A 12,416-nucleotide genomic window follows, 5' to 3' on the forward strand; every position below is an offset into this window, starting at 1 on the left:
ACATCTGTTATAACACTAATACTTTAGAGTGTATGTAAACTTTTGACATCAACTATATACATTCACCAGACTTGCAAATGTCTAATGTCAAATGGTCAAATGCAAATGTAATCTGACCTACTATTTACATTTGACTTGGTATTTGTATAAACCGATCAGCCATAACATTATGACCACTGACTGGTGAAGTGACACTGATAATCTCGTTATCATGGCACCAGTGGGTGGGATATATCAGGCAGCAAGTGAACATTTGGTCAGTACCTATCAAAAGTGGTCCAAGGAAGAAAAAGCGGTGAACCGGTGACATGGTCATGGGAGCGAAGGCTGGCCCCTGTGGTCCGATCCAAAAGACGAGCTACTGTAGCTCAAATTACTGAAAAAGTTAATGCTGGTTCTAATAGAAAGGTGTCAGAACACACAGTGCATCGCAGTTTGTTGCGTATGGGGCTTCGTAGCCGCAGACCAGTCAGGGTGCCCATGCTGACCCCTGTCCACTGCCGAAAGCGCCTAAAATGGGCACGTGAGCATCAGAACTGGACCACGGAGCAATGGAAGAGGGTTGCCTGGTCTGATGAATCATGAGTTCAAGGTATTGACTTGGCCTCCAAATTCCCCAGATCTCAATCCAATCGAGCATCTGTGGGTTGTGCTGGACAAACAAGTCCGATCCATGGAGGCCCCACCTCGCAACTTACAGGACTTAAAGGATCTGCTGCTAATGTCTTGGTGCCAGATACCACAGCACACCTTCAGAGGTCTAGTGGAGTCCGTGCCTTGAATGGTCAGGGCTGTTTTGGGACCTACACAATATTAGGCAGGTGGTCATAATGTTATGGCTGATCCGTGTATTCTGAAATTATAGCCATTGTCATGCTCCGTGGGGCAGAGGAAGTGGAGGACCCAAATGCAGAACAAGGAAGATGTGGTCGGTTACAGGTTGGTGTCAATTACTGGCAGAACAGGGTAAATGAAGGCAAGGCAAGGCGTAGTCCAGGTCACAGGCAAGGTTTGATTGATCAGGCAAACAGTGTGTCAGCAGCCACGAAGAAGCTCTGGAGGAATTTGTTCAATATCATAGAAAGCGGTGTCTCTTGTATGCTACCTGGATTAAGCGGAAACATCTTGGTGATAGAGCCAGTCTTTAGCTGACTTTCTTAGTGTTACATCATGAGAGATCATGGTTCCTCTTTAAATTGACAGTGCTGACATTGCTCCAGATATTTTTACTTTATATAGATATTTATTTTCACTGGAAGCAATTAACTTTCAATGCAAGCTGCCTTCTGTATATGTTATTTAACTACACTCACCTAAAGGATTATTAGGAACACCTGTTCAAATTCTCATTAATGCAATTATCTAACCAACCAATCACATGGCAGATGCTTCAATGCATTTAGGGGTGTGGTCCTGGTCAAGACAATCTCCTGAACTCCAAACTGAATGTCTGAATGGGAAAGAAAGGTGATTTAAGCAATTTTGAGCGTGGCATGGTTGTTGGTGCCAGACGGGCCGGTCTGAGTATTTCACAATCTGCTCAGTTACTGGGATTTTCACGCACAACCATTTCTAGGGTTTACAAAGAATGGTGTGAAAAGGGAAAAACATCCAGTATGCGGCAGTCCTGTGGGCAAAAATGCCTTGTTGATGCTAGAGCTCAGAGGAGAATGGGCCGACTGATTCAAGCTGATAGAAGAGCAACTTTGACTGAAATAACCACTCGTTACAACCGAGGTATGCAGCAAAGCATTTGTGAAGCCACAACGCGTACAACCTTGAGGCGGATGGGCTACAACAGCAGAAGACCCCACCGGGTACCACTCATCTCCACTACAAATAGGAAAAAGAGGCTACAATTTGCACAAGCTCACCAAAATTGGACAGTTGAAGACTGGAAAAATGTTGCCTGGTCTGATGAGTCTCGATTTCTGTTGAGACATTCAGATGGTAGAGTCAGAATTTGGCGTAAACAGAATGAGAACATGGATCCATCATGCCTTGTTACCACTGTGCAGGCTGGTGGTGGTGGTGTAATGGTGTAGGGAATGTTTTCTTGGCACACTTTAGGCCCCTTAGTGCCAATTGGGCATCGTTTAAATGCCACGGCCTACCTGAGCATTGTTTCTGACCATGTCCATCCCTTTATGACCACCATGTACCCATCCTCTGATGGCTACTTCCAGCAGGATAATGCACCATGTCACAAAGGTCGAATCATTTCAAATTGGTTTCTTGAACATGACAATGAGTTCACTGTACTAAACTGGCCCCCACAGTCACCAGATCTCAACCCAATAGAGCATCTTTGGGATGTGGTGGAACGGGAGCTTCGTGCCCTGGATGTGCATCCCACAATTCTCCATCAACTGCAAGATGCTATCCTATCAATATGGGCCAACATTTCTAAAGAATGCTTTCAGCACCTTGTTGAATCAATGCCACGTAGAATTAAGGCAGTTCTGAAGGCGAAAGGGGGTCAAACACAGTATTAGTATGGTGTTCCTAATAATCCTTTAGGTGAGTGTATAACTACATGTTATTTTAAGGACATCATAAAGAGCAGACCTTTCGGTACCTATCAAATATGACTTGGTTGTCATGCCAATTAAACAAAATGTAATTTATTTAATTGAGAGACTTTTACATTGCAGTTTATAAATAACATGCTTTTGCTATGATCTTTTTGGAAGATATGGATTCAGAACAACTTCAGCTAAAATATATATTCATGTATAATTTAAGGCAGTATTTGAGTGGAAAATGTGTAAGACACTTGTATTAATTAAATTCATGATGATTCAGACCAACTATAAGCTATTGTTTCCACTATGTAGCCATATTTATAATCTGTAATTAAAACAACTATGAATTACTACTGAATTTTAGTGCTAAGCTACTTTTCTCCAGCCCCATTCATGCTGTACAAATAAAGGTGTATTATTATTATTATTATTATTATTATTATTATTATTATTATTATTATTATTATAATTATAATTATTATTATTATTATTACTCATTCATTCATTCATTTGATCAGAGGGACTGCTGATGTGTTTTTGTATTTTCCCAAATTATTGGGGCTTTATAATTAATATGTTTATTAATTATTTCATATCCAGGTTGAGGTTGATGATAGGCCCAGTTCAGCTGAATTGGAAGAGTAGGAGAGCCAGGATGCTCTCAAAATGTAAACAGTTTATTTACATTGCAATTAAGACACTCTTTTTTCTTTTTTCTTTTTTTTGTAGTTTCACCTCTCTTATTTTTCTATTAATCTGAAACTGTACCAACCCAATTATTTGCCACATGATTCACTGGGGCATAATCTGTGCAGTGATCAATATTGGAATTCAAGTACAGACTGTTTCATATGCAATATAAGAGGTTTAGCTGCCTGTTGAACTGTACAAGGTCACGTGCAAGGAGAACAGAACACGTATAGTGGGGTTCCTATGGAGTTTAATTATTTCTGCAGACAACTACATAATTAAATAACTGAGAAGTATCTATTGGAATAAACAACAATACATGTTTTGTTTCAGTCTTTCTTTCAAACTGTAAACTTAATCAAAACGTATGACACACAGTGTGGATTAGCCAATAAGCGCACTGGATACTGCCCACAAGCTGTGATTGACAGGGGGGTTTGTCATTGAAAAAGGCAAATAAAGACGCTTGTAAATAGCAAAGCGGCAAACGGGAAATAAATGAATGTTGAAATATATAAACTAATAAATAAAAGTTGAAATCAAAACATTTTCTACAAAACATTACTTAGTAGACACAATACTGAAGTTGAACTTCCTATTTTTTCCTTAGCAAGGTAACCAAGGGCCAACATCATTATAATGACTAAACACCAGCCTAATTCAAAATCCAGGGCCGAGACAGATTACAGAGTAGGCTAAATTTTATTGTGCGACCAGCGGTGCCTTTCTCAACAGTCAAGACTGGATACATTTATTTGAACATTTATTTTTTCAGCAATATTTATTAGGGGTTTAATTTAGTTAAATGTAGGCTATCACTTAAAAACTGCATGTTCTGCATATGTTATCTTACAATATGGTAAGTGTATGGACTGTCTGCTCAGTTTCAGCAACACATGTTGGAAGCTCTGCATAGAGATACTCCAATTCCAGTAAACACACTTATTCTGTATGATTGAAGCACTTCCCTATCTCATCCATTAATTAGTTTAAAATATTTTATCTGACATCTTTGCTTTAAATTCACACACAGATCAAGCAGAAAAGTCTTCAAAAACATTTCACTACCACCAGAGCATAGATTACATTATATTTTTAACATTTGATTTGCCTTACATGGTGTTACAATAATGGTAATATGGGACAATGAATATACAATCAATATTATAAGAGCAGCTGTGGGGATACAGGGGAGCATGTTGGATAACAGGGAGTGAAGCTTTAAAGGTAGGAAGCAGAATTAATCAAATAAGAGTGAGAGTCTCTGTGGTCCAGGGATAACCTCAGCCAGTCGTCTGCTATAGAGGAGCCCAGTGGCCACCGCAGACACTCACTGTGGCCACAAGCAGCAGCACAGAGGAGCAGCACGACTCGGCAGAGGAGCTGGAACAACACCAGAGAGACAGAGGTCACAGAGCCCTCAGCAGGCATTACATGAGATGAAATTCTCATATTTCAGCTGTTCACAGAGCAGGTAACTTTATCCAGGGCTATAACGATGCTGTATCCCTGTACTTGATGAGATGAGATGAGATGAGACTGTGTGGGATATATAATAAGTTATATAATATAGACCACACAGCACTGGCTCCTGTCTGTGTCCTCTACTACAGTGGGGGAAAAAGTATTTGATCCCCTGCTGATTTTGTACGTTTGCCCACTGACAAAGAAATGATCAGTCTATAATTTTAATGGTAGGTGTATTTTAGCAGTGAGAGACAGAATACCAACAAAAAAATCCAGAAAAATGCATTTCAAAAACGTTATAAATTGATTTGCATGTTAATGAGGGAAATAAGTATTTGACCCCTTCGACTTCGGCCACCAGGTTTGCACACATCTCAGGAGGGATTTTGTCCCACTCCTCTTTGCAGATCCTCTCCAACTCATTAAGGTTTCGAGGCTGACGTTTGGCAACTCGAACCTTCAGCTCCCTCCACAGATTTTCTATGGGATTAAGGTCTGGAGACTGGCTAGGCCACTCCAGGACCTTAATGTGCTTCTTCTTGAGCCACTCCTTTGTTGCCTTGGCTGTGTGTTTTGGGTCATTGTCATGCTGGAATACCCATCCACGACCCATTTTCAATGCCCTGGCTGAGGGAATTTGGTTCTCACCCAAGATTTGACAGTACATGGCCCCGTCCATCGTCCCTTTGATGCGGTGCAGTTGTCCTGTCCCCTTAGCAGAAAAACACCCCCAAAGCATAATGTTTCCACCTCCATGTTTGACGGTGGGGATGGTGTTCTTGGGGTCATTCCTCCTCCTCTAAACACGGCGAGTTGAGTTGATGCCAAAGAGCTCAATTTTGGTCTCATCTGACCACAACACTTTCACCCAGTTCTCCTCTGAATCATTCAGATGTTCATTGGCAAACTTCAGACGGGCCTGTACATGTGCTTTCTTGAGCAGGGGGACCTTGCGGGCGCTGCAGGATTTCAGTCCTTCACGGCGTAGTGTGTTACCAGTTGTTTTCTTGGTGACTATGGTCCCAGCTGCCTTGAGATCATTAACAAGATCCTCCCGTGTAGTTCTGGGCTGATTCCTCACCGTTCTCATGATCATTGAAACTCCACGAGGTGAGATCTTGCATGGAGCCCCAGACCGAGGGAGACTGACAGTTATTTTGTGTTTCTTCCATTTGCGAATAATCGCACCAACTGTGGTCACCTTCTCACCAAGCTGCTTGGCGATGGTCTTGTAGCCCATTCCAGCCTTGTGTAGGTCTACAATCTTGTCCCTGACATCCTTGGACAGCTCTTTGGTCTTGGCCATGGTGGAGAGTTTGGAATCTGATTGATTGATTGCTTCTGTGGACAGGTGTCTTTTATACAGGTAACGAGCTGAGATTAGGAGCACTCCCTTTAAGAAAGTGCTCCTTATCTCAGCTCGTTACCTGTATAAAAGACACCTGGGAGCCAGAAATCTTGCTGATTGATAGGGGATCAAATACTTATTTCCCTCATTAACATGCAAATTAATTTATAACTTTTTTGAAATGCGTTTTTCAGGATTTTTTTGTTGTTATTCTGTCTCTCACTGTTAAAATACACCTACCATTAAAATTATAGGCTGATCGTTTCTTTGTCAGTGGGCAAACGTACAAAATCAGCAGGGGATCAAATACTTTTTTCCCTCACTGTATACTATAAGCCACATGGTGCTGGCTTAGATTTTAACTTTGTACAGAATTATTTCAAAATGAACTAGAATTTCCTTTTATATTTTATTTGTAATGTGCTAAGTTATATCGGATGTTTTTCAGTGTAAATGTGTAACATATTTTCATAGGGTTAATGAAAAGTATAAAACATTGAAGAAAGTGCAGTGACTGTTTCCTATAATTTAGTCATGTCAATCAGAAGTTAGGGCTGTCATGTCAAGCTGATGTTAAAGGTACAAGCTGAGCAATTATTGTATACTATCATTGGGCTTGTGTCAAATTGATTGGATGTTTTTCTGTATTAAAAGTATAAGCAGACTATTCATGTCTGTATATTATTAAAGTTTGAATTAAGTATAATTAATATTTGTGATTTTGTTGAAATGTAACTCAATAAAGCATTTTTTTCATAGCATATTGCATATTATGTTACATTATGCAGTACTTGCAATGCTTTTATCCACTGGATGTGTGACTGTCTCATCAGTGTAGGAGGGGGGATGCCTTGCTGGTAGTATGCCTAGGGTGCCAGTTACCCTTGCACTGGCCCTGTTTCTTCTCACTGAAATATGTTAACACTGTTGAGTTAGGTTGCCACTTGGCTTCATAATTGCAGGACATTTCACGTTTGCCTATAGTAATAACTTACTCATTTTGGGTACTTACCATGGAATGGAAGTTACAGGTTTCATGGGAGAGCAGTGTCTTGCCCGTGTACAGTCACTGAAAAGGGTAAAAAGCAACAGTGAATGTAATAGCAGATCTTTGCCCTGTGTTATAAAGTAATTTCTTCAGCAGGTGTTCAGACTCCCAACAGTGAATGAAAGACAAGTCTGTTCTCATGAAGTCAGATATTCTGTTATGTCTCTGTAGTTTTCTTTGAAGTTAAATTTTGATAAGAGGTCACAAACAAACACAAGCGTCTCCATCCCAGCTGTTTGTCTTCAGCATTGAAAGTATTTGCACATTCTGAATGCAATACTTATATCTTATGACTAGTTCAATTAAATCACCTGTGTAATTACATTCACATTCAACTGGCTCTTAATTAGACAACAGTTGGACATCAATGAGAAAGATGAAGGCAATGTTTTTGTCTATTGGAAAAGCAAGGGGGTGCACAGAGATACATGGGAGACTGATGTCTAAGTCTGTAGAACTGGGAGGTTCCAGTGATGGTGTTACATCAAGGCCTCCTTTCACAGATTGCCTGGAACTTCACTATTATTTCAACCTTTGTGTCAGTGGACCATGCACTGTCACATTGTAATTACAATAATATGGCATCTCATGCCAGTGTCTTTACTGTCTGTGGCAACTTACCTGGAGAAAAAGGAGCATTCATGTTGACTGAAGGTGCCACAGTGACTCAGCATGATCACTCTGCCTTTGAGCGTCTCACGCACTGAGTGCACTGTAAACGTCTCTGATGGAGGGATTAGCACCTCTTCTTCTTCAGGGATGCAGGAGTAGTTCTGGATCTTCACTCCCAGGCAGGTTGTTATGTTGAAGACTGTGGCATTGCCAAACAGCTCCTCTGCCACCTCTCTGTTCATGGAGCTGGATGTAAACTGGCCAAACCTCACCTGGCTGTTTTCTTCCGCCTCGAAAGTTATATTGACACCTCTGTAGACCTGATAGCATAGGCCAGGGTCCTGAGCTTTCAACAACTGCAGGGCATCGGTGAGTAGGAAATGCAGGGCCTTGTAGTGGAATTGCTTTAAGTAGCTCTCCCTTCTCTCACCCTGAGTCCGCACTGCTGTGTTGAATTGTCTGTATATTCTGCCACCAGTGTAGACATTAATAGCCACAGCATGTTCAGGTATACCTCCTGGGACCGGCTTGTGACAGCTCCCGGCCTCGATCCACTCCTGATTGAAGTCACTATCTTCACTCCTCTCCCGTTCCAAGAGGCCTCCCTTTGGTGTGACGTTGTTCAGCATTTTGTCTCGGCATAACTTGTACTGGTCGTCCACTGATTTGGGGGCCATATCTAGTTTCACTGTGAGTCGCTGCAAGGAAGAGATCGGGAAAGAAGACAAAATAAGCAAGAAATCAAAAAATAAACAAGCATAGAGAAACTCAATCTAATTAAGATAGGTATAGATGTGGATATATAAATAGGGCCCAATTGATATGCCCTAGATGTCCCTGCAGCCTTCTAAGTTATTTAAATTTAATTCACAGTTAAGAAGTCAATAAATTGCACTTTGACAAATTAGTAAATAAAAACTAATTACCATTAGTATAAATGGTAATTGAATACATTGATGTGTTAAAGGAAAACATGGAGTCAAAAACATTGCAACTAAAATGAATGTCATTAAGCCAACTTATACAATATACCCCTGGTATTCTGTACACCAATGGGTATCATTTATTTTGCACAACTTGTAATTTATCTTTGGACCACACAAAAAAGTCAACAATAGTCTGACATTTATCACCAGAAGAAAACACAGAAAAAGAAAGCCTGAGATTGATAGCTGTTAAACGACCTCCTCCAGTAAAATGCAGGTCCCATGAAACGATGCACCCTACATATAAATAGATATAGATATAGACATACATATTGATTCAGTTATAGACATAAAAATGGATATAGATAAACATACAAGCTTTTCTGTGCATTGTTTTTTTCAGTGTTCCATTTCTGTTCCCTGTAGCTGAACTTCCTTTCTCTCTCTCTCTCTGTTATTTTGTATCATGAAAATAAAATTAAATGAAACAGACTGGTGTCACTATGGAGACATGAACCCCCTCGCCTGTGCTCACAGCCTCTTGAACTCCTCCTGGTGCTGATGACAGGAGAAGCGCTAGAACAATCACTGATGCAACCATTGCTTTGCCACTGTCCATCATTCTCTGGTGGTGACAGAGATGTGTCACTATTCTGCTCTGGAACACAGACACACTGGTAATCAGCACAACACTGGAAACACACACACACACACACACACACACACACACAGCATTGGATACTCAGCAGAAACAACACAGTACATTCAGTGAGCCTGCAGCAGTCATACAGTACAGCGTGTGCCGTGGTGTGCCATGTCCATTAACTAGGCTTGCACTCAGGGGATTGTCACGTCAACCCTTTATTCTTAAACATAAACTTACAGAGAAAATGTAATTGTAGATTCAACTTTGTAAAGGAATGAGAGGTGACAATCCCCTGATTACACACATTATATTCTATCATGACATGCCACTGCAGTACAGTACAGTCAAGTGATTCTGTAGCAGTACAGTACATTTCTTACAAAGTACCATCTGCAACAGTGTAGTCCAGTCAGTGACTCTACAGCAGTCATTTCTACTACAGGACAGTACAGTAACTAGTTCAATGAGAAACACAGTGTGGGAAGCTGGGAACCTCCTGGATCACTGATGATACAGCTATAAGTGCAGAGCTGCAGCTGTACTCTAAGTACTGTAAATCAGAGAGCAGACATGGATATGGATAGATAGATAAATGCATAGATAGCTGGAAAGATAAATAGAACAAAACAGAACTATATATAAAAATACATAGATAGTCATGCAGACATGTACAACAATTAAGGTTGATCTGTACCTGTCTCATTAAGTAGAAGAATCAGTTCTCCGGTTGCATCCAAAAGCATTGACTGTTTCCCCTCCGTGACAGGGATCATCAGACTTTGTGGCTTCTTTACAATACAGTTGGTATTGCTGAAATTATTTTGCAGATCATACAGTATAATTCAGTAACCGATAACAGTGCATCCTGGGAGCCTGCTTTCACCTCTGTAAGATTACCTGCTGTAAAAGTGAAAGGACAGACACAAGGTCAGTGAAAGCTGATACTGGTGTTTCTTGATTACACATTGAATTGCAGATGAACACAGGAGGAAGCACTGGGCTCCCTTCTCCATCCAGGGGTTTGAAAAGTTGGATTTTTTCAGAAGCTGTATATTATTATTATTGTTGTTGTTGTTGTTGTTGTACTTATTATTATTATTTATTGGCAGACTTCCAATTTACACAACCATTACAAAAGTGCAGTAATACAAACAATGTTCAAATTGAGGGGGGCAGGGCTGGGGGGTACGGGACCCCCCATAAGAGAGAAAACTTTGAACTTGGGGGGTCCCGATATTTCATTGAATAAAAATATTAGTTTTTTTTTCAAAATGAATGCTCTGACACGAGACGACTCTGTCGGCTACTTCTAATTCTCATCAGTGTTCCAGATTCTATTTTTTTTCTCTTCAGTGATGTTCTAAACACGCGCACGTGGGGAGCACGTCAATTCATCCCCATCATGGACCCGCGCATGCGAACTCGCAGTGTTGTGACTCAGTTACAGCAGCGACTGAGTTTTCACCAGTTGAGTAAGTGGAAACATAAAATTCTTCTCTGATTTCAGATTGTTTACACCTTAGTTACTATAACTATCGAATTGTTCATGTTTGTGCTGAACAGCAGCTAGTTTGTAACGTACCCCGCTAGCTGATTTATCTTTTTAATCTTATCTATCAGACAATTGATGGTAGCTATGCTAACGTTACTCTGAAAAACGCAGTTATGTGGAGCAAACTTCGTCACTCTGAATGAAATTATTCAAGTTATTAATTTCTCCTCATAGACAGTTAATGTCAGCCTATTTGCATGTTGTCTGTTTGCGCAAACCAATGAAATAAAAAGCCATTGAAACATATGAGACTAAATCATGGTCCTCCAAAACACTGCTTTTTCTAATCTAGACTAGAGAATAGGCCTATTTTAAATAACAGGCTGGACATGCTTAGGCATATCTTTTTTAACAAGTTTCTTTGAAAAATATATATCAATAGGAGTCTGCTGAGCTTAATTATGCTGCTGTTCACATGCTAAACAAGTTGTAATGCACTGCTTAGAACTAATGGGAAAGCTGGGGATGCTTTTTGCTCCTGACAAGTGTCTCAAAGTCTGGGGTGATGGTAGACATAGCAACTCTTAGGTCGTGTTCAATGTCCATTCTGTTCCTATATTTTGTCTTCAGCTGGACCAGAGCTGAGAAGCCACTCTCACAAAGATAGGTTGTGCTGAATGGTAAGATGATTTTGATAGCATGGGTTGCAATGGAGGGATATTCAGTCATCACACTACATCAGAACTGAGAGAGGCTTACCTCAGTAAATGTCTTTTTCAACATCCGATCACATGAGAGCTCCACCAGCTGACTCTCTTCATTGCTTGGCAACATGACACTTGCCATTTCGATTCCAAAGGGATCGTGTATCCAGCCGTCATCCCAGTGCTGCTCTGGGAAGTAGTTGTTGAAACGTTCCTGCAGTTTTGTGAGATGTGCCGTTATAGTTTTCTTCAGTGCATTTCTGCCTGTGGTGTCCAGGTGTGTAACCTCAGGACAAGCATTGGGGAACAAATCTCTCTTTGGAAACATGACTTGTCCACAATGCCATTTTCTTTTTGAAAGTCTGTGCAAAAATATTGTGTCCCTTTCCTTGCATAGACACATTTAATGTGTATCCGCGAGATAAGCAGCTTGTGCGATCCACGTATCATCGTTAAACAGATCGTCAAGAAGCAAGTTGCATTCCAAGAGGAAGGCTGTGATATCCGTTCTCAGTTCATATAAACGTGAGAGGACTTTGCCCCTGGAAAGCCAGCGCACCTCCGCATGATACAGCACCTGTACATGTTCACTACCCAGGTCTTCACACAGCTTCTGAAAACACCTGGCATTCTTGGTGCTCCGTTTAATGTAGTTCACCACTTTGAGTTTCGTGAAGCACTGGCACCATATCCTTGGCTGCTAATGCCTCTCTGTGCAAAAAACAATGGTTCCAAGTCGCATTTGGTGCCTTTTCAAGATTTCTCTTCACCACCCCTGAGTGTTTTCCAGTCATGCAGTCTGCGCCATCGGTTGTGATTTTGACAGACATATCCAATGTCAGGGACACTGAACTCAAGTACAAATCCACAGTATTGAAAATGTCCTCTGCAGTAGTAGTGGTGGGAAGCTCTCTACTGCAGAGAAACTGCTCCTGAAAGTCCCCTTCTCACACATGCC

Source organism: Amia ocellicauda, chromosome 12 (genome assembly GCF_036373705.1).
Source record: "Amia ocellicauda isolate fAmiCal2 chromosome 12, fAmiCal2.hap1, whole genome shotgun sequence".
Classification (NCBI taxonomy): Eukaryota; Metazoa; Chordata; class Actinopteri; order Amiiformes; family Amiidae; genus Amia; species Amia ocellicauda.